The sequence below is a fragment of the Phyllostomus discolor genome, chromosome 3 (genome assembly GCF_004126475.2).
Source record: "Phyllostomus discolor isolate MPI-MPIP mPhyDis1 chromosome 3, mPhyDis1.pri.v3, whole genome shotgun sequence".
NCBI classification, from domain to species: domain Eukaryota; kingdom Metazoa; phylum Chordata; class Mammalia; order Chiroptera; family Phyllostomidae; genus Phyllostomus; species Phyllostomus discolor.
The window spans coordinates 157,622,447-157,644,721 of record NC_040905.2 but is presented as its reverse complement, the minus strand read 5'-3'; the positions used below and the strand labels follow the sequence as shown (position 1 = coordinate 157,644,721).

Genomic DNA, 22,275 nt, shown 5'->3' with positions numbered 1-22,275 from the left:
TAAGAGTTACTCTGAGACCTTCATTTGGAGATGAGCACATTGAGGGCCACCGAGTTGATAATAAGCTCAAAGTTAGATAGTTTATATTGGGGGAAAACTCTCCTAACTTCACATTGTAAGTGGAGTGTGCCTTTCAGGATTTTGTGAGTGTTATTTTCAGAATTCTTCAGAGCACTTATAAGTTGTCAGAAGCCTAACACTGCCCAGGGAAGCTTAATTTAAAACCAAGATTGTGGGAATTCAGATCCACAGAGAAAAAAGTAAGTTATAACATTTTCAATAAAGAAAGCTCAAAATTGCATTGGGGGAACAGCACAGTAGTGAGGACAGAGGGCAATTATTTTTACACTAAAATTATAAGCTCTATAATGCATTTAGAGAAATTTTTTACATTGTTTAGAAGATCCATTAAAAGTGGCTTGGCAGGACCTTTGTAGGACAAGTCATTACAGCCCTAAGTGGTATTTGGAAATGTGGCTACCTCAGATTGAAGTCATTTGCATTATATTATAAAGCACTTAAGATGCTTTGACCATTAAGATCACTGGGATGGCTGAACTTTGGCCCACCACATGATTTTGCAAACACAGAGTGTACTCATAACCTGTTTAACAGCTAACCCCACTTAAGTTAAAGCAGTCTGTCCTCTTTCACCTCTGCTATGCTCAGCTTTTAGGTAGACTTTGTAGGAAGGGATAGTAGACTTTTTGTATAGTAAACTTTGCTTCATTGTTTGCATTTTTCACATTGGGTTATTATTTTATATCTCTAGTCTTTATAGGACATCTCCATGTTACCTGACCTAAGGGTATCCGTACTGTATGTAATCAAGTGGCCCAGTTCAGAATCTAATCCAAAAAAATCATTCAGTTTCATAGTGCAACTTCATAGCCCAGAACCAGAACTTTTCAAAAGACACTCAATAACACCAATGCAGGGATCCCTCTGGACAACATATCAATTTGTATTATGAAGTGAATTATGGCCGTACTCACCAGAGCTCATATAGTTAAGTGTCTGTCAGTATTTCCATTATATTTTGAGGGCTTCTAACTTGGCTGCAAAAATGCCCTTCAGGTTGAAGCATACAAGGCCAGCCTAGGAAATGAGGGCTCCCTTGGTTTAGTTTTACTATTTAAAAACACTAGCTCTATTTTGTGGTTTATTTGTATACATTTTTTAAAATTTAAATTTCAAGCCCTGGCTGGCATAGCTAAGTGGATTGAGCTCGGGCTGTGAACCTGGCATCGCAGGTTTGATTCCTAGTCAAGGCACATGCCTGGATTGCAGGCCATGGCCGCCAGCAACCGCACATTGATGTTTCTCTTTCTCTCTCTTTCTCTCTCCCTTCCCTCTCTAAAAATAAATAAATAAAATCTTTAAAAAAATTAAATTTCATTTTAAAATTACAGTTTACATTCCATATTATTTTGTATTAGTTTCAGGCATATAGCATAGTGGTTAGACAATCACATATTTCACAATCCTCCCTGATAATTTAAGCATCCACCTGATACCATAGTTAGTTATTATAAAATTACTGACTTTAATCCCTAAGCTGTAATGTACATCCCTGGGACTGCCTGTAACTTCCAATTTGTAATTTTTAGTTCCTTCACTTTTTCCACCCAGTCCCCAACTCTCCTCCCCTCCGTCAAACATCAGTCTGTTTCCTGTACCAGTCTATGTTATTCTATTTTAATTTTGGTTGGTCATTTACTTTGTTCTTTAGGTTTCACATACAAGTGAAATTATATGGTATTTTTCTTTCTCTGTTTGACTTATTTCATTGAGCAGAATGCTTTCAAGGTCCAAACACCTTCATGCACTGTTGATGGGAATGCAGATTGGTACAAATCCACTATGGAAAGCAATAAAAATGTTCCTCAAAAAAATAAAAATAGAACTGCCTTATGACCCAGCAATTCCACTTCTAAATAGATATCCAAAAACCCAAAACACTGATTCGAAAGAACATATGCACCCCTGTGTTCACTGCAGCATTATTTACAATAGCCAGGATAGGGAAGCAACCCAAGTGCCCATCAACAGACTCAAGTAAGGGTGTCGAACTCATATTCACCTGGGGCCACAGCAGCCTCATGGTTGCCTTCAAACGGCTTAATGCAATTTTAGGACTGGATAAATGTAACTACTCCTGAACAGTTAAGTGGGAGCTCAGCTCTGCCGCCAGGTAGAAACAAGGCACCAGGCCAGATAAAACAAGGCAGAGGGCCGCATTTAGCCTGTGGGCCTTGTGTTTGCTACCTGTGATCTAGTGGATAAAAAAGCTGTAATACATGTATACAGTAGGATATTACTTGGCTATAAAAATAATGAAATCTTACCATTTGGAATAGGATGTATATATTTTATCATGAAGAGGGGCCTGTTTTTCTCAATGAACATGGCTGCCAGAATAATGATGGCTCTAATGTGGTGAGCTCCTTGTGCTAAACGTCTTATATCGGGTTTTGATCCACATTGTTCTGCATGGAGGATGCTAAGGCTCAGAAAATGAGGGTTAGCATGTGAGACAAATGCCAAAAATTACAGATGTATTTATTAGGTCTCTAAATTTGAAATTCACAGACCTCCATTTATATCTTGGATGGGATAGGACTACATTATGCTTAGGGTTTTCCTCTGTTCTCCCCTTCCCATCCCCCTATCCTTACCATGAAACCCTGTAAAATATTGCCCTTACTACCAAATCTGTTGCAAATTTCCTAGCTTATGAGGAGACTTCCCCAACTTCCTCAAATAGGCTCACAGATTTTTTTCCCTAAGTCATTTTGCACCTAAAGCCTATCTACAATATAGCAATTATTATATATCACTTGCCTGTGTATCTGTTTATCACACTGCACAAACTGAGGACAGATATTCTGTCTACTGTACTAGCACGGTGCAAGACATTAAAAATGCTCAGCAAATATTGGTCGAATAAGTGGATGAATGGTGGGAATAGTGACAAGAACTTCAAGGGATGAAAAAGTCATTTTTGGAAAGAATTACCTTTGATATGATTTCCCACTTTCAGTTTTCAACCTTTCAGAGGGTATAAATTCTCATATGCCCCATAATGAATAATCTCCCAGAAAAATTGAATGACTTGTAAACTCTTAGAGGAAGTGATATATGCAACAGGATTTGCTGAGAAAATTACTGATGGAGGAGCTGGAAGATGAAGTGTTTGTTCTGACTTAGTCACTGACTCTGTGACCCTCTTCAAGTTACTTAATAGCTCAGTGATTCAATCTCTCTGAAAATGATGATAAATAACATCAGTTTTCATCTGCTTCTCAGAGATGTTTGTAGGAAAATGTATTAGAACACCGGAGGTAATTTAAAAAAAAATAAATATATGAATTAAATATTATTATATTGCTATTGCAGACTATATACCATACAATAATTCAATATAAGCAATGGTGAAATCACATTAGACTAACTAAATCTATAATTAGGATTTGATTCTTCTACTTGTCATGAGCAGTTGTACTATATCCATTCTACAAGAAATGGAATGAGTAGATCGTTCTATTGTTTCTGAATTGTGGGATGATCTACGTGATTATTAAGATGGATAAGCTGTCTTGTTCTACCTAAATCACAAAACACATTTTCAAGGAGAAGAAGTAAAAAGAATTGAAGATGATTTTAGAAGAAAATGATTGGAAGAAATGATTTGTTTTTAAACATGGGCTTGCAAACATGTTGCACACTGAGGATTAGAGCTTCCAGAGTTACTCATGATGCCACTGGAATCCATGAATCAACTGTGTCCGTGTGATCTGGAACATAGAGACCTGCAGATTCCTAGATTTCAGTCTAGACTTGAACAATAAGAAACTCTGTGGTAGGTTCCAAGATCCATATGTTAAATAAAGTCTTGAGGTGATGCCTATGGAGACAAGTGGAATTGAGAACCACTGCAAGAGTTTACATTCTTTGGTTCAGGAGGCAAATGAAGAAAAGTATAGAATTGCAGAAAATCAGGAGCAGGGAATTAAACTTTGCTGTGTAGTAAAGGGTGATAAACTCTCCTTTCCCTTTAAGTCCACATAGCATGTTATCTTTTGTAAAGTTTTCAAAAGAATTAGAAATTTATTGTCTAATCTTATTTATGGGAAAAAGATTTGGGGAAAATTTGGGGAGATTAAATGAAAAAGAGAGGAAGTGGGAGTTGATAGCTTCAGTTTGCTGTATGTTACCCAGGTTTGAAAATAATTTGTATTTATAGAGAAAAGGGGGACTCCACAGACTCCTAATTTTTTCCTTCTTTGGACTCCTAGAGGCAAGCTAACCTGCCTGAAGTTCACAACACTTTGATATGTTTTTAAGTGTTTGTCCTTTCAGTGGTATCAAAACAAAGTGGTTGAAATGTATCTCTATTACTAAATATATGCAGCTTTACTGCTTTGTTTCTGTTAGTAAGATAGCACATAGTCAGAGGAACATTTCAACAAATTATGGAAAACTAACAGAGGCAAATAAAAAACACCTGAGGTTCTAATACAGAATGGCAATTACTTCTCTCATTCTGGTGAAAATTCATCTAGAGCTATATGCTTGCTGGTTCTATTTAGAGAAATTATACCTATAATTAAATTTACATATAGTTGCATAGATAAGTATAGATATATGCTTACACATAATTTTATATTGTATTTTTACATGTTGTGTTACAATTTGCTTTTCAATGTCAATGACATTTAAAAAAATCTCATGATCATGAATACCTGTGGCATCAACTGGAATGTAATTAGACCATGGTCAGAGCTCCTGACAACTGTTCTATCTACTTTGATCATGTATTGAAGAAAAGTATCCCATATCTCCTGCTCATAAAACCACTATATTCCTCTTATTTTCAGGTCAGGAATTCCTGGAAACTTCTTTCCTTCTCTCAACTACTCTCTGCCCTAACTTCTACCTTGAAACCATTTTACCACAAACCTTACATGGAAAGATAGAGCTAAAGATGGGTGCTAGGTGTGAGTCTTACAGAGTGCCAGTTATGCAAGGTTCATGAACATCTGATTAATCCAAGGTCTGTGGCTCCTCTCTTAGTCTTCTCATGTTCTGTTGATGTCTATCTCCATTTCCTGGAGAGTGCTTTCTGGAATATATGTTCCCTTAGGTGCAATAGGTGTAACATATCTTTTAAAAATTGTAGTATTCTAAGTGTACTTTACAGATCATTTCATTGGAATCTTACAACCAGTATATAAGGTAAAAGCCATTCCTGTTTTTATAGAAATACTGAGGAGATGAGTCTCAAGGAGGGCAAGTGGAGTGTCTACATAATTTATCACAGTGGAGTTGGTGGGGTATGGAGAATTGGGGTACAATGAATGAATAGGGACAGTGGTCTCCTTTGGAGGTGATGAAATGTTTTAGAACTTGACAGAGGTTGTGAATATATTGCTAGTGCACTAAATTCCATTGAAATGTTCACTGTAAATGATTAATTTTATGGTATGTGATTTTTAACTCAATTAAAAAACAGTGGAGCATGGCATCAAACCCAGTCTGACTCAAGAGACCACACTGTAACCATCACAAAATATTGTCCCCAGTGTGGCTATATTGGCTCCAAATGTTTTCTGGATCAAACAAAATTAATACCTTTTCACTGCAGACATGTTCAACATCTCTAACATGTGGATAAGATGCTAAATCTCCCTCAGGGTAATGTGGTATATAGAGGGGTGGTGAATATTGTTTCTTAAATTGCATTTTCCATGGAACTATTTTACCTTGAACATTTCCAGAAAAATGTGTTTAATAAAACATCTTTGTGGAATCATTGTTTTCTTCAAAGCTCCAAAAAATGTTTATTACAGAATTATTTTCACATGGATATTCTATTTAGCACATCAGCAAAATGTCACAAGAATTCAGGCAGTATAACAAACATGGAGCAGTTTACTGAAATCCCCTTTATGATCATTTCCTTAGCACTTGTTCATCATAGAAAAAAGGGGCAAGGAAGCTATGCAATCATATCTTTTATATTCTACTTGAAAACATTTAATATTTACTTTTTACTTAAGTTTTAATATAAACAGTAGCTCTTCAACGTGTGTATAAGACTCCTTAAATTTTATTATAAGCCCTGGCTGGTGTGGTTCCATGGATTGAGCACCTGCCAGCAAAACAAAGTGTCACCGGCTCAATTCCCAGTCAGGGCACATGCCTGGGTTGAGGGTCAGATCCCCAGTAGGGGGCTTGTGACAGGCAACTACACATTGATGTTTCCCTCCCTTTTTTTCTCCCTCCCTCCCCATCTCTCTAGAAATAAGTAAATAAAATCTTAAAAATATTATTATAAAACAAGATATGTAGGAGTGCGTACATTCGGCATCCTGTGGTTTTAGCACAACAGCTTCTGGGTTTAAGGAAGTCTCTCTTAAGCAACTGGAAATAGTAACTTTCTGAACCTGAATTTTAAGAATAGATGTTTTATACAAATTTTGTGGGGTTTTTTTGTTCAGTTGTTTTTCTTTGTAGGAAAAACAAACAATTTCAACAAAAGTTAAAGCAGTTGGAAATTCAGAACAATGATTTATTATAAAATATTTCCTCTTTAATTGAAACCGGTTAATTTATAGCCCAATCATCTTATTCCCCTTTTCTGTATTAGCCATTACAATTTCATAGAAAGAATGTAGGATTTGGAATCAGTCAAAACTAAGTTGACTCACCACATACTTATTTGTGTGCATCATGGCAACATTTCCAATCTAGACATGAGGAGTCTTACTCTGTAGAATTTTCATAAGTACATGGATGTATATGTTGACCTATCATTTCAAAAATATGTAAACCCTCTTAATCATCGCACTCATCACAACCAAGGGTTCTCTCATGATTATTTTAGTTTCACTTCCCTACTTATACAGTCTGGAACCCATGTGAAGCCATTTCCTGGATTCCTTTAGTAGTACTCTATAATTGCTGATCTCTTTAGGTTATAATTATTACCAACTTGGTAATATTTACATCTGGATCGTTTCCATTACCATTTCCTTTAATGAACCTCTAGCATTGTTGGAGAAAAGTCTTCAAATAATCCTGATTGGGTGCATTGCAAATACAACCTGACACACCTAGTTTGTATTTGAACTATTCAAATGTCTTGTCAGGAGGAAAAGTGGGGGAAAAATCTACATTTATATGTCTACATATGTCTCACACTCTTCCATACCAAACAATTTACCTACATCAAGAAAATAGCACTACTTCTTTACTTATAAGAAAACAAACATTCATTGTAGGTTCTCTCCCATTCAATTGACTTCTGTGTGTTTTTTATTAATGTTTACTTTTAATTTAAGGCAACTGTTATTTATTGAGGTCTATAGGGAACCATGCATATCCTCACATGTGAAGTCTGTGATGCGGTGACCTGTGATGGAGGCTGCTGAGGACTAAGGGTAGATAGAAAGAGGCCAATCCTTAGCCAGATCTGGCACAGTAGGCAGCTATACAGGAGCAGCCCTTAGGAGGTGGTCTGAAGAACCACCAGAAGCATGGCTTTTTAGCATGTGGGATTCAGGTTCATATAAAATACTGAGGACTAAAGACCGAGCAGCAGTTACAACCAAATGAGAGTGGATAGCCACCTGCCAAGGAGAGTTATATATGGAAATATTGTATTCCTTCTCCCTCTTCTGCTCCCACCCCCAAAAATAAAAACAGGGAAAGAGAAAGGGATGTGAAAAACCAGAGCTGTATGATCCCTTCCACTGATTCCTACACTACCATTCAGCCCCAGCCCCAATATATTCAAAGCAACTAGGACATCAAGGCTAGTCTGTGGTCAGGCAAGGGGAAGATCTCAAATAAATATGAGGTTTAAACTTTTAAGTAACACTAACTAATTATGAACAATAAAACTAAGACATTTATTTTAATATGAAGTGACTGAAAAGCTTTGAAACCCCCCAATGTGATAAAAGTAGCAAGCATACCACCCAGAAGGAAAGTGAGTTTGCCAGAACATGGTAGGTAGTGTTGAATGAAAAAAAATCATATTATTTTCTACCTTTAGTATTTCAAATTTTTCTACTATACCCATTTTCATAATCTCCATAGTAAAAGAATTTTCAAAAATAACTTTTCTTTTCATTTATATTTTTGAGCAAGGAGGTTCCTTGCTCCTTTTGCTCAGCTATTCTAGTCTTAGCCAGCTCCACTGCGGCTCTCCAGCAATAGGGGTAGAGTCCAGGCTGGCATTCAGCCCATCTGTACTGACTGACTGTGCTGGTTATTAAAACAATAAAGCTCTCATATACAATTGGTAAGTAGGCATTGAGCAAACCCCCTCACCCCCGCTGCTCTAGCAGCCTTGGCATTTCCTCCAGGTGTCCCCACAATCCAGTAACTAAAGGGTCACTATTTGTCCAGCAGGGGATCCTCTTGTTCTCTGTTCCACAGAGTGGACCTCAGTTTGGTTTGTACCCGTGTTGTGTTAACTTTAAATTTGAACTATAAACCCAGTCTTCAGCAAAAAGATCATAAAATTAGGCAGATACCATTAACTAGCCAATGCCTCTCCTGAATTATCAGTTGTTACTTGACCAATGGATGCCCTCTATTGACAAGCATGCTCCAGTCTACTAGATGTCCAGATATTGATTCCTTTCCTTCTCCTGCCACTTGGTGTTATATGTGTTTGCTTACATTAAACTCCCAATATTGCCTGCTTTACTGGACTACTATGGCTGTATCACTAGACTTCCCAGAGAGAGGATTTGCCCTCTGAACTGAGCTTTCTTACAGTGTCATCTCCAGAAAGACCTCTTCACAAAATATCTACCCAGTAACCTGAGTTCCAGGTCATAGACTAACCAAGTCTTTCCTCTTTCCCTGTGCCTATGTTACACACCAAAACATAACCTTCTTTTTTCCACTGGAAAAATTCAAACATCTGCCCTGGTTGGTGTAGCTCAGTGGATTGAGCACAGGCCTGTGAACCAAAGGGTCACAGTTCAACTCCTAGTCTAGGGCACTTGCCTGGGTTGTGGGCCAGGTCCCCAGTAGAGGGCACACAAGACACAACCACACATTGATGTTTTTCTCCCTCTCTTCCCCGCTTTCTAAAAATCAATAAATATAATCTTAAAAATAATTCATACATTTTACTGAAACTACTCAGATATAAGTAATATTGAAAATCCATGATAAATGAGAAAACTTTAGGGTTTTATATAAAATTTCAAGTCCAGGGAATGGGAAAAACTGATTTATTAACATATAGTAACATTTTTGATGGTCAGGAACAACTCTCTATTTCAAGGATTTAAAGTTATCCTCCAAGATCTGCTCCAATATCTTCTTGACTACTGAATTATTATTATATTTATTGTTATCCTTGATTTTTCTCCAGGGCTTCAAACTTATATGTATATCTGCTTATATGTACATCCAAATAAACCTCTTCATCTTTTCTACCACCTCCACTCAGCCATCACATAGTTGATAATTGTTGATATATATACATGTAAATATATATGTATATGCATGCACATATATGTAAACATATTCATATATATTCAAAACACTATTCATAAGAGCTCTCAAAACTCAACAATATAAAATAACCAAATTATAAAATATGCAAACTACGTGAACAGACATTTCACTGAGAATACATAGATGTCATAAGCACAAGAAAAGATGTTCAAACTCATTAGTGATTAGAGAAATCAAATTTAAAACTACAATAAGATATCAGTACATACCTATGAGAATGGCTAAAATAAAAAAAAAAAAACAGTGACAGCACCAAATGTCGGCAAGAATGCACAGAGAGAAAATAAGTGTCATTCTGAGGCCTATTGTTTTGTGGCAGCCACTATCTTCAATGTGCTCACGTGACTTCTTCTTGTGTGTATGGAGAACAAATGAGAAAAAGAGAGAGAGAAAGAAGGGGACAGACTCTTCTTCTAAAACCACTAATCCTCTCAGATCAGGAACTGCCCTTATGTCCTTATTTAACTTTACCTCCTAAAAGCCCTAGCTATAAACAGTCCCACTGGGGCTTAAAGCTTCAACATATAAATTTGGGGAGGATGCAATTCAGTCCATAACAATTAGTTTCCTCTGCTCTGTAACAAAGTACCACAATTTTAGCAGCTTAGAACAAAACATGTTTGGTGTATCACAGTTTCTGTAGGTAGGTCCAGCAGTGTCTTGACGTGTTTTTTTGCAAGACTACAATCAAAATACAAGATGAGGCTGGGTTCTTATATGAAAGCTTCCCTGTCAATACATTGACTTCCAACTTGTGTGGGGAAAATATTTCTGTGTCTTCCTTTACTCTCAGACTCACAATACTTCTGACACCAGATATGTGGGGTTTTGTTTTGTTTTGTTTTACACTAAACATTTGTCAGATACCAACTAGGTATCCTACAATTTAATCTAGTTCTGACACTAAGTGGAATTAGCATAGATCCCACAGATTAAAGACCCAGTCTCCTCAGAATACCAGCCACCACCACCCCTGCCACACATACACTTCAGATGCCAATCCCAAGTCCGGGTTGTTACCTGAGCTTCTAATCAACCAGCTGTCAATCACAGGTTCCCATAACCCTCTCCTCAAATTCTATTATTTTGGCTCATAGGACTCAGAAAAACAGTTTACTTAACTACATTACTGGCTTATTACAAAGGACATGAATAAACAACAAAATGAGGAGATATATAGGGTGAGCTCCAGAAGCATCCTGAAAACAAGGACTTCTGTCCCCAAAGAGCTGGAGTGTGCCACCGTCTCAGAATGCAGATGTATTCACCAGCCCATAAGCTATCCTCACTCTGTATTTTGGGGATTTTAATGGACACTTTATCATGTAGGCATGATTGATCATTGACTCAATCTCCAACCCATCTCTATGTCCTGAAAGATGGGAAGAGGGGCAGAAAGTTCCAAGCTTTTAACCATAGCCTGGTCTTTTTGGTGACCAGTCTCCATCCTAAAGTTATCCAAAAGTTAGTTCACTAAAACAAAGGACACCACCCAGCAAATTTCAATGGATTTAGGAGCTCTGTGTCAAGAACTTGGAAAAGATAAATATACATTTATTTAATTCACATATATATTCTTAGATCAGTGGAAGAATTTATTTTCTTATGGCTGTAGGACAGAGGTACTTGACTTCTTGCTGTCTGCCAGCAGAGGCCTGTCTCAGCTCTTAGCAACAACCCTAAGCTCATAGAGCCTGACACACGTTCCACCCATACAGCCCTTTCCATAGATCCTCTTGGACTATGGGCAGCTTGCTTCTTCAAGGCCTGCAGAAGGGCAAGAACTAGTCTTCTAACAAGATGTAGCTTTGTATAATATACTCATGGGACTGCCATTCCATCACATATTTGCCATGTAACATAACATAATCACAGGAGTTATATCATCTCACCTCCTCCACATTCCAGTGGTTAGAAGCAAGTCAGAGGTTGGTTCTGCCCACACTCAAGAGGAAGGCATCACACAAATATGAAAATCAGGAGTCAAGAAAATCTGGAGTGGGAGCTATAAGAGTATGTTCACCGTGTTCATCATATGTAATGCAAAACAATATCAAAGTTTCAAGAAAAACTAAAAACCACACATATACCTACTACACAGAGATAATCACCATTAATTATCCTGGATGTGCTTCTTTCCATTCTTTTTCTACATGTTCTCCTTGAATCCTATCTCCTAGCAAAAGCACATATAAATATCTCTGTGTTTCTGTGTTTTATATAAATATATGTTGCAAAGCCTATGCATAAAGAGGTGAAGAACTATAATACTATTTCACAGTTTGACTTTTTTTAGAAACACAATCTCTTTTAATAAAACCCTCCAAAATCAATAATTTTTATAATTATAGTATCATATATATTCATTTAATTTATTCATTTCCCTATTATTCAATCTTTTCTCATTATCATATTATAATTAACACTATGTTAAATACTTTTACACATCAAATATTATTCCTGTAAAAATAACCTAAATTCATCTTAAATCTATACCTTCAAGAACAATGTGGGAGGATTTCACTTCTCAATTTCAAATCCATTCCTACACTGCTATCATCTCTGTTTTTGTTCAAACAATAGATTCCTATCATTTCCCTGCCTTTATTCTTAAGATCTTCCCACCTTTCAAACAGGCTGTAGTGTTAACCCCACCAGGAAGCCAGATTGATTAAAGTGACTTTTCTATATGGTTCCTTCACTGGCACTTCTCCACTGTACTGTGTTACCACATTGCATCTTCTTTGTACCCTTAGAACCTAATATATTACATGACACACAGTAATTGCCCAATAAGGAAACTGAACCAAACTATTGAACTAAACTAAAATGTTTTGGGTATGCTGTTGAAGTGTACTTTTTCTAAACCATCTATCTATGTTTTACAATACAGTCTTCCACCTTTGAGCACGGTAAGAAAACCTAAAATTAAACAAAAGACAAACACTCTCATACAACATGAAGACCCTTTGTATCATTTGGAACTCTGTAAAAAAAGAACTAAATATAAAAAGTGATCAAGAAGTTTGCAACAAGTCTTCTTTCCCCCCAAAAGAGTGCCCACACAAAGATAAAACACAAATGTTATTGCACATGCTTACATAATCAAAAACATAAATGTATATTATAGTCATTCCTCTTCTGTTCAAATAATGATCAAGATGATTATTAAGTTGAATGCAAAATCCAACTCATTACAGAAATGGAAAGGGATAAAATAACATTGTTTCAGCATCTATTCCATAACAAGTATAAGAGGTGCTCCATGGTAAATATGTCATATGTCATTTTAATACCCACAAAACTCCTATGATAATTATTAATAAATTAATTTTATATTTGAGGTAGCCTGCCTAGGATTCCATCATTGTTTCTTAATGACGGAGCTGCCCTTCAATCCCAGGAAGGTCCAGTTTCAAAGCCACGATTCTCCCATTTATCCACACTATGAGAAGACCGAGGAAATGGCCTAGTTTTCAGTTCATTTCCAGAAATGTTTCCTCAGAATACCAGGGAGAACAGCAGGCTTGAGGTTGAGACTGCACATCTACGCGAAAGGAAGATTATTTGCATTGTGCTATGTTTGATTTAGTTTCCTGCCAAATGTCATGCTAAAGCCTTGACACAACAGAGATTTGTGCCTGGAGCCATCCACTCCCTGTCGGCCAGAGCACATCAGCTGGCGTATTTCCTTTGGATACTCTTAAGTCACACCAGTCTCCAAACAGGGACTGGAAATGATAAAAAAGAAAATTATGTTAAAAATGGGATCAAGAAAAGATCTGGGAGTGTTGTTTCAAATTTATATATTTAATTAATTTAATTTTCCTGTGTGTTTCAATTTTAAAATCTCAGAAAATTATCCATGTATGCATGAAGATATCCTTATAGAATACTTCATTTTTTCATATAAGAGTAACATGGCAGAACACACAGTAGGCACAGTAGGTTTTGAGCCAAATTTAAATTATAAATATGAGTACGTAAGTTTATTTCCCCAAATATTATGTCACATAAAATAGAATAGGCAGGAATTACTACTAATGATAGCATGCATGTCCACATTTTACTTATAACCATAAATCAACTCCCAACTTTTCTTTTAATATATAATTACCATGTCATGCAGAAATATAAAGAGTACCGCCTCACCAATTTCTGTATGGGTTTGGAAAGATTCTGAATAGGATAAATGATCTAGAGAGGTTTTAGGGAAACTATTCAGGCATTTCTGAATCTAAATGATATTTACTGCCTCCAGAGAAATGACACTCAACCTCTCAGGACCTTATCCTAGATCTCACTTAAATTACTTATGTACAAGTTTAAACATTTTGTTTTTTCTTCTTGGTACTTTACCCATCAAAGAGAGCTGGTTTTAATAGTTTCTATATGCAAAACTCATTTCATCAGTCTTCATGTTTCTCTGCCACAGTCCCTGAGAATTGTCGTTCTTTTGGTCTCAAATCTGAGTTTCTATTGTATGCATTTTATTCATCATATATATTTTCTTTTCAGCCCCCTCTTAGGAGTCAACATTACTACTATGATTCATGATCTTTATAATGATCTTTGTTTATATTTTTTTCTTTTAAAGTAGAATTCAACTTTGAAATCATAGGCATCATCGCACTGGCTCTGTGCCATCCACCTTATCTTTCATGCAGTGCATTTACATACTCATTCCTTGGCTGTGCATATTTATTTTCCTCTTTGTTTCCTTTTTTCAATTGATTTAGAACTTTAAAGTTATTTTAGTCTTTGGTTACCCAAATCCCACACACTCTAAGTAGCTCTTGACTGATAATTTAATTCGCATATTCTCTATTTTAATAATGCATTAATCAGAACCATCTAAGACTATGATAAACACCTTCTATCAACCTTTGAACAGGCAGTTTTATTGTTTTCCCTTCAAGGGCATTAGTGATTGTAGTTATTTGAAGATAGCTTGTATGGATTAAGGCTTTCTTTGTCCAGGCAATGATATATACTTGAAAATCAGATTTTTAATTCTGATATTTTCTCACTAGTATATTTTTTCCAAATGAAAATGTGTATATCATTTATGTGAATATGTACTATAATTCCCAATAGCTAAGCATATGACAGTAATATAATTATTATTATAATATTTTTACACTTACGGAGAAAATTTCAAATATATTAAAAATGTGCATACCTTTGTCCAAGGCACATCCTGCTGTGGTCTCAGGACAGGAACCTGACATAAGAAATAAACATATATTCTTATTAATATACTTAGTATAATAAACAGATTGAGAAATACCAATATATAAAGTTAAAACAAGAATATAGTTTACACCTCAGCCATTGCTCATGTGTATCTGCCCATTAGCTTCAAAGGATGTTCTATTTTTTGCCTTATTGGCTAAAGTTCATGAAGAAAAAAAAGGAAAGGAGAAAATATTCTGATATGCTTCTTAATCTGCATCTCCAAAGAAGCTTTATTCCTTTATGTCTTGAAATAAATTTATTTTTCCCTAGAAATACATATAGAAACAGATTCAGTGCCTGATACACAAAGGTCAATTTTAGGCAAAAACTCAGATACTAATTTTCAAAATGTATCATGAATTATTAGGTTCAAAACAGGAAGATGAAGAAGCAGGTTAAATTGATTTTATGATGATAAAAACCTTATGATACTTGTTCATCAAAAAGTGGCAGTGGAGCACCAATTAAAGTTAACACAGCAATAATGTCCTAAATTTTCAGGCAATGAAACTAGAATGTATGTGAAGATGATAGATGTAAATATGTTCAAATGAATGTCAGTGCTTTAAAAATCAAGAGGATAAAGAATCATGTATTGCTGCACTAAAGCCCAATATTTCTCATTTCTTTCTGATTTATTATTTTATTAGATGCAATGCCACATTTCCAAATAGGTTCACAGACTCATCTACATAAAAGCTCAGATCTAAATCTAAGAACTCTCATTGCAAATGTGATAATACTAATTTCAAAAACTTCAATTAATGTAGAATGAAAGAAGCCCTCACTTTGTTCATAATTTTTGGCATCCTATCTGACTGAAATTTCCAGATGTTTGGGAAAAATCAGAGGAAATAAAACCTGTTTTGTGATTTCTACCCATAGTTTGGAGTAGAAGCTTTGGCATGGATGATAAATAGCATCTATAAAGTAGAAATAAAAATAAATATTTCTTCCATATTTAAAGTTCTCAAGCTCAAAGCAGTTCAGCTCTAGAAGTCACCTGAGTGGATAATCAAGTATACTGGATTCAAACTATGAGTTAGGGGATTCCGCTGTTATACCAACATGCTTGAGATTTCCCAGGTGATAAGAGGAAACCAGACCTTCCTGAATGGGCCCCGAATGTTCACTCAGCCATTGCTAAAGCGGCACAAACATACGTGTACAAGCACACACACTGACTTAAGGGGTTCACATAAGATAATGTTTAATAGCAGGGTTTTATTGCTTCAAAGTACACACACACACACACATTTATAAATGTAGGCCCAATTTTTTACTGTATGGCACAAACTAGACATTTCATACTTCCTGATTTTAAATGTTGGTCCCTGGATTATCAGCCAACATGGATGTCAGACAAATGGCATAGCACACTCTAAGCCTGTTCCCATTTAAAATGAAGTTGTTGTAAAGACTGAATGAGTTAATACAAACAAATTGCTTAGAACCCTTCCTTGGACAAGCGGTCAATAAATGTAAGCTATTAAAAATTATAAAATATTTGGAAAGGAAAAATAATTATTCAAAAATTATATTCATAATGTTCTCCAGGTCTACCCATACTGTTACGAAGGGTAACATTTTCTTCTTTTTTTACAGCCAAGTAGAATTTCATTGTGTAAATGTCCCATAATTGTTTTATTCACTCACCTATTGATATACTATGCTAAGTGAAGTAAGCCAGTCAGAAAAAGACAAATACTATATGCTTTCACTTGTATGTGGAATCTAGCAAACAAACCGAACTAACAAGCAAAACAAAGAAAGACTCATAGATGGAGAACAGATGACAGCTAGTGGGGGGATGGGGAGGTTAGGGGGTGGAGGGATTGAGCAGAAAGGAAAAAGGACTCATGGACATGGACAACAGTGTGATGATTGCTGCTGGGCAGGGGTATAAGGGGACTAATTGGTAATGAAAACAAATATAATAAAGGTTAAATTTAAAAATAATACTCAGTAATTTTGACATTTAAGCAAATATTTTAATTGATATTTGTACTTTACTATTCATTTCTCAGTGTGAAAATATTAGTTTATATTTCTTATTATATTTATGTTCACACAATTATAATTGTGTGCAAAGTAATTGAGAAATATATGCATGGATGTCATACTTTATTCATGAAATAATCATCAGATAAACTAATATAAAAGTGGCGGGGTTTTATATATATATATATATATATATATATATATTTTAGAATGAGGCATTATAAAGGGTACTTAATAGGTATAATTCTATGTTCTACATTTTACTATCAGCCTGGCATGAGATAGAGCGACAAAAAAATCTCCTTAAATGACAGGAGGCACTAAAATTTTCCCACAGAATGAGCAAGAACCCAGTTGTCTAGTAGCCATGGGAGTGGAAGTATGGGATAAAGCGAAAGTACAAAACTCTGGGTAGTCTGCATTACTGCCAGGCTCTAATGAATTTATCACAGAAAGACAAGGTATCAACAAAGTCAGAGTTGGACTTACAGAGTAATCAGACAATCTCTAGTTTCCAAAATCTCAATTTCTTTATCCATTGCAATAGCAAGGGCTTTAAATTTAGGATTAAGGTCACTAGCTCTGATTTTTCTCTTAGGGAAATACACCCTTATAATGAGAAAAATAGTGGAAAGAAAGGATGGAGGAGATATACTTATTTTTAAAATTGGTTTAATTGAACTAAGCATAGACTTGAAGAAAAATGATTTGAGAAGAGAAAATGAATACATTCTTCTTATTATTATTATAAGTGGAACTAACAACAAAGGAAAGAAAAGAGATAAAACAATGGAACACCTATAGCAACAATAAGAAAAGTTGCAAATGTCAAACCTGGAAAGTGGGCAGTATTTTGGGGAAACTGTTTTCTGGTCAGAAGCTGTTTTATCGATCTTGTGGTAAGGGTGAAAGGGTGGGTGGTAGTGATCTGTTCACACTGTTTCAACATTTTAACTCAAGGGTCTTCTACTAGCGGTAATTCCCATCCCCCCTTCACAGCCCCGCCCCTGCCACACGCACACTGATGGGGGACTGCAGACATGTCTGGTTGTTACAACTGGGGATGAGGTGCAAGTGGCACTCGTACATAGAGGCCAGGAATGCTGATCAACACCCTAGAGATCACAGGACAGCCCCTCTCTCTGTCAATGGTGGTATTTAAGGTTGAGAATCTCCATCTGATTTAGCATAGGATGCGAGATCCTTTTACCTTAGCTCTTCACAAACCCTCCCAAATTATGAAATCTCAGCATTTATGTAGAGTGACTCTTCCAGGAAAAAAATGTAACTAACCTTGGTCAAGGGCCCTGACACAATATTTTAGTTGTGAATAATCTACTTAAGCATTGCCCATCTAATACTTAATATAACTACCCATTAAACACAGGTTGATGAGATTCTAGTTACTGAGCTTTTTACGCTACACCAATATGAGCCCAATAGGTAATTGTAATCCCACTCCTTAAATATTTTTCAATGTCAGAAAGTATTTTAGTGAATTTTTTAGTGAATTTAGTGAAATAGTGTATTTTTTTAGTTTTACTCTTTTAAAGAGTAATAAATTTGAAGCCAGACATTATCCTATTTGAAATAATTTAGGTATATTAAGTGACAAATTATTTTCTTTATCATTATTAGAAATTTGATAATTGTTTCATTTACACCAAAAAAAAATAACAATTGAATTCCTTTAAGCAAAATTAACATACATTTCTATTAAATATCTACCTAAGGATATAATAGTAAAGTGATTTGAACTAAAACTAACCCTTGAAAATAATATAAATGTTACTATTTAATGTAAAGTATATCTTTGCATTATTCTCATTTTCTCATTTGAGAGTATCTTATTAGTAATGTGTTGCTTAGCATATTTAACCTGTAAAGTATGAATGTTTCCATGATATTAATTAAGTGGGATTTACAACGTAAAAAGTATGTCATGTTTTAACTGGGTGATTGCCTTTAAGGATCTTTTCTGAAAAGGCCAACAATCTGGGGGGAAAATTTCATTCCTTAAAATGATCTATTAATCACAGGTTGATTTCTACAGCTAAAGCAATGTATTGAGGAAAGGAGGAGGGGAAGAACCACAGAGTGTTGCTCATGTTGCTGCTGTGATTGACTTTAGAGCTCACTTGGTCACGGTCAATAACAATGCAATGCCACGGGATCTACACATCCTTCCTATGTTTTGAGAACAAGAGGTGTTATTACAAAACTAGGTCTAAGTAACAATCATTTTACCAGTCTAGTCACTATTTTACTTTAAAATAAATTAAATTAATATCAAAATGATATATAGTCTATGCTCAATATAAATGCTTTAGAGTTGGTCCAGACTTTGTTTTTCTCTCCCACCTTAATAGCTGTTAGTATCCATTAAGTGAGTGTATAGTATATCTATATAATCTCCAGATACATAACAGTCAATATTTTAAATTATGCCTTATCTCTATTTCCTTGAAGATACCAAGTGAAGAGCTGTTAATGAGAAGCTACATTTAAAAATTACTGTCTATACCTGACTCATATTGTAAAATATACAATAACTTTATGTCTTTAATAGCCAAAATTGGATACATCCATTTCCTGCCTGAAACACAACTAACCATATCACACATGTCAAATTTGTAAGCATAAGCCATAGAGCTTATCATGGAAGCTGCTCTCAGGCTACACCATTTTTTCCTGTCAAAGCTGTCAGAAGATCATAAGGATAGTGGCAGAGTTACTCCCACATCACCTTATTGAAATGTTAAGTCCTAAAGCAACTTACTTTTCAACCTATCTCAGAGGAAATTGTCACTCCATTTTCATTTTGCTACTGCTGTATGACCCAATTTAAGGAGGAAGTTCAATAAATGTGCTGTATTTGAAAAAAGGATGTTATGTATAGTGTTATATATGGAAGGCAAACTAAACATTAGAGATCAAATACAGTTATTACTACTCTAATTTTCTGTGTCTGCTTACTATGAAACCAGATGTGCTTATGAACATAAAGATTCAAAACAAATGCAGAATAATCATGCTGTACAACATATTTTTCTCTGATAAAAATGAGTGATTATGCCACAATTACTGAACAAATAGGCAGGCATCATTACTGCACATAGTATTTTAAAGAGAAAGCAGAAACTTTAATATATTAGTGGTATGGGATGAATTCTGTACTCCTCAAAATTCATATGTTGAAATTCCAGACCCTGGTACCTCATGACATTGCTGTACTTGGAGATAGTCTTGTAAGGGTAAGTAGGTTAAAATGAGGTCATTAAGGGGGGGTGCTAATTCATTGTTACTGGAAGACTTTAAGAGAAGGTGGCCATCTACCAGACAAAGAGAGACACCCAAGAATAAAGTAACCTCACAGGCACCTTCATCTTGGATATCTACTCTCCCTGAATCATGAGAAACATTGTATTTTTCTATTAAGCCTCCAATCTGTGGTACTGTGTTTTGCCAGATGAGAATACTAATATAATCAATCATTTCCAAAATTGGAATATTGCTCTGTGCCACAATGTAAAAGGTAAATTTTATCCTCATTGTCCTCCCATTTTCCATTTACTATTTATCTGTCTTTTCCATGGGATCCCTTCATAATTAATGCTCTCTTGATGTTCCCAGGTTTTGAGGGGTTGTCTCTCAGTGGACACAGTTTCCCTTTGCTGCCTCATCACGTGCACTCTCAAAGCGATCCTCTCCGGACCCAAAGAGACTATCACTAAGATTTTAATTACTGAGAACAGCTTGGCCTATATCTGTCTTTAAGGGTATTTGTCTACACAAAGAAAACAGTATCTTTTTAATAAAGCAAGCCTTTTGTGTTACTTTGTTTTCTGTTGATAGTCACGAGCAGGTGTGACAAAATTACTATCATTGCAGTGGCAGTATAAACTGGAAAGCAGCTTGTCAGTACATATTAGACTCTTAAAAATATCTGCTATCTTTTACCCAGTTATGTTACTTCTGGAAATCTCTCAAAAGGATATATCAACAAGTGCCATTAAACATTTATGTATTCTGATAATTAATTTCACTACTATTTGTACTAGCTTCTCTTCCCCACAAAAGGAAACAAGCTAAAAGTCTTATAATGGATAAAAGGAACTGAGTTTCTCCTACAGGTAAGGAAATACTGTGCTTTTATTTGCAACCATGTTTTAAAATACAATTTAATTGCATCAGACTATTAAGTGAATTTCACAATTTTAGGAGAAAAGATAAGGGCACAGTAAGATTTCATTGTGTAAAACTCAACCTTCAAACAGGAATCCCCTTTTTCTCCTAAATTCCTTTTCTTCTTCTTTCTCAAATAAATAATCTCTTGTTATAAAGTTAGTAAAAAAGAATTCTAAGAAGCAGGTATGAATCATAAGCTTTTTCTGGCATAGTTCTCCACCATATCAGAGGGGCAGGGAGAAAGAAAATTTCCACATTTACACTGTGTGAATAGAAACAGATAATGGTTTCACTCTTTGACATTAAAAATAATTGACAGTGCTAATATCCAATTAAAACTTTCCTTTCTTCTTTGGAGAATCAAGGGGTAGTTGTCCTTTATTTCCTGAAAGAGGTATTGCAAAATATCTCATAACATAAGATGAAAGGCTAATATTATTCCATATTTTACTCTGTCCCCTTGTTATAAGGTACATGTATTGTTTTACTATAATAAGATAGTTTAAACTATGCTGTACTATGATCACCAAGTAGAAGTTTAGCTAATTCTTATTTTTAGAAATGAAGAAAGCTTTGTAAATGGCACCTGCTCACAGAATCAATTCATGCTTGAGACAAAATTGTTACCAGGGTGCCTGGAACATTTATTTCACCTCTCAATTCTTTCTGTAAACTGTGAACAGACATGTATAAAGTCCTTTTGGTATAGTATGTATAGAGAAAATCATGAAAGAAAATATGTGAAATTGATCTTGGTGATTATCTCTGAATGTTGCCTTTCTCCCATATATTTTCTGTATTTTCTAATTATTTCCTGCCATGAACATGTATTTCCTTTACAAGGAAAAGCACTGCTTTATTCCACTGAAGCAACCAATGTGTTAGTCCCCTATTCCACAAACAGGAGAAATGGGCTGGAGCCACTCGTATAAGTGGACAACTACTCTTCCTATGTATTAAGGCCTCTCTTCCTAGGCCACAGTGCTCTGAGTGACTTGTGCTGGGAACACTGTGAACCTCAGCAGTCAGGAGGTGCAGGCCACAGTGCGTCCCCCCAGCTGGCAACCATTAGGCTGCTAGCAACCATGTGCTGCTGGGCCCTCCATGATCACTGAAATACTTGAAGATCAATTTCCATTTCACCTCCCCAGAGGTCTAAATTTTATCTAAATTAAATTTTTCTAGAGTCATCATCAGGAAGGGGAAATATTGATACAAGCATGCATTTCTGGAAACTGACACCCTTTATTATGTCGACTCAAATAATAATGTGTTGAAGGCTCATATTCCCCATGGCATAGT

The 22,275-nt window shown here is 35.6% G+C and overlaps 1 protein-coding gene across 16 annotated transcripts in view; it reads right to left on the bottom strand.

Annotated features, from left to right (window-relative positions):
* PTPRD (protein tyrosine phosphatase receptor type D) overlaps window positions 1–22,275 on the bottom strand; it is a 1,502,332-nt gene that overhangs the window by 1,335,949 nt on the left and 144,108 nt on the right. For all 16 annotated transcript variants that reach the window (XM_036021603.1, XM_036021605.1, XM_036021607.1 and 13 more), the window contains exon 2: window positions 14,729–14,770. The gene's annotated coding sequence lies outside the window, so the exon portion shown is untranslated. The remainder of the gene's footprint in view (window positions 1–14,728; window positions 14,771–22,275) is intronic.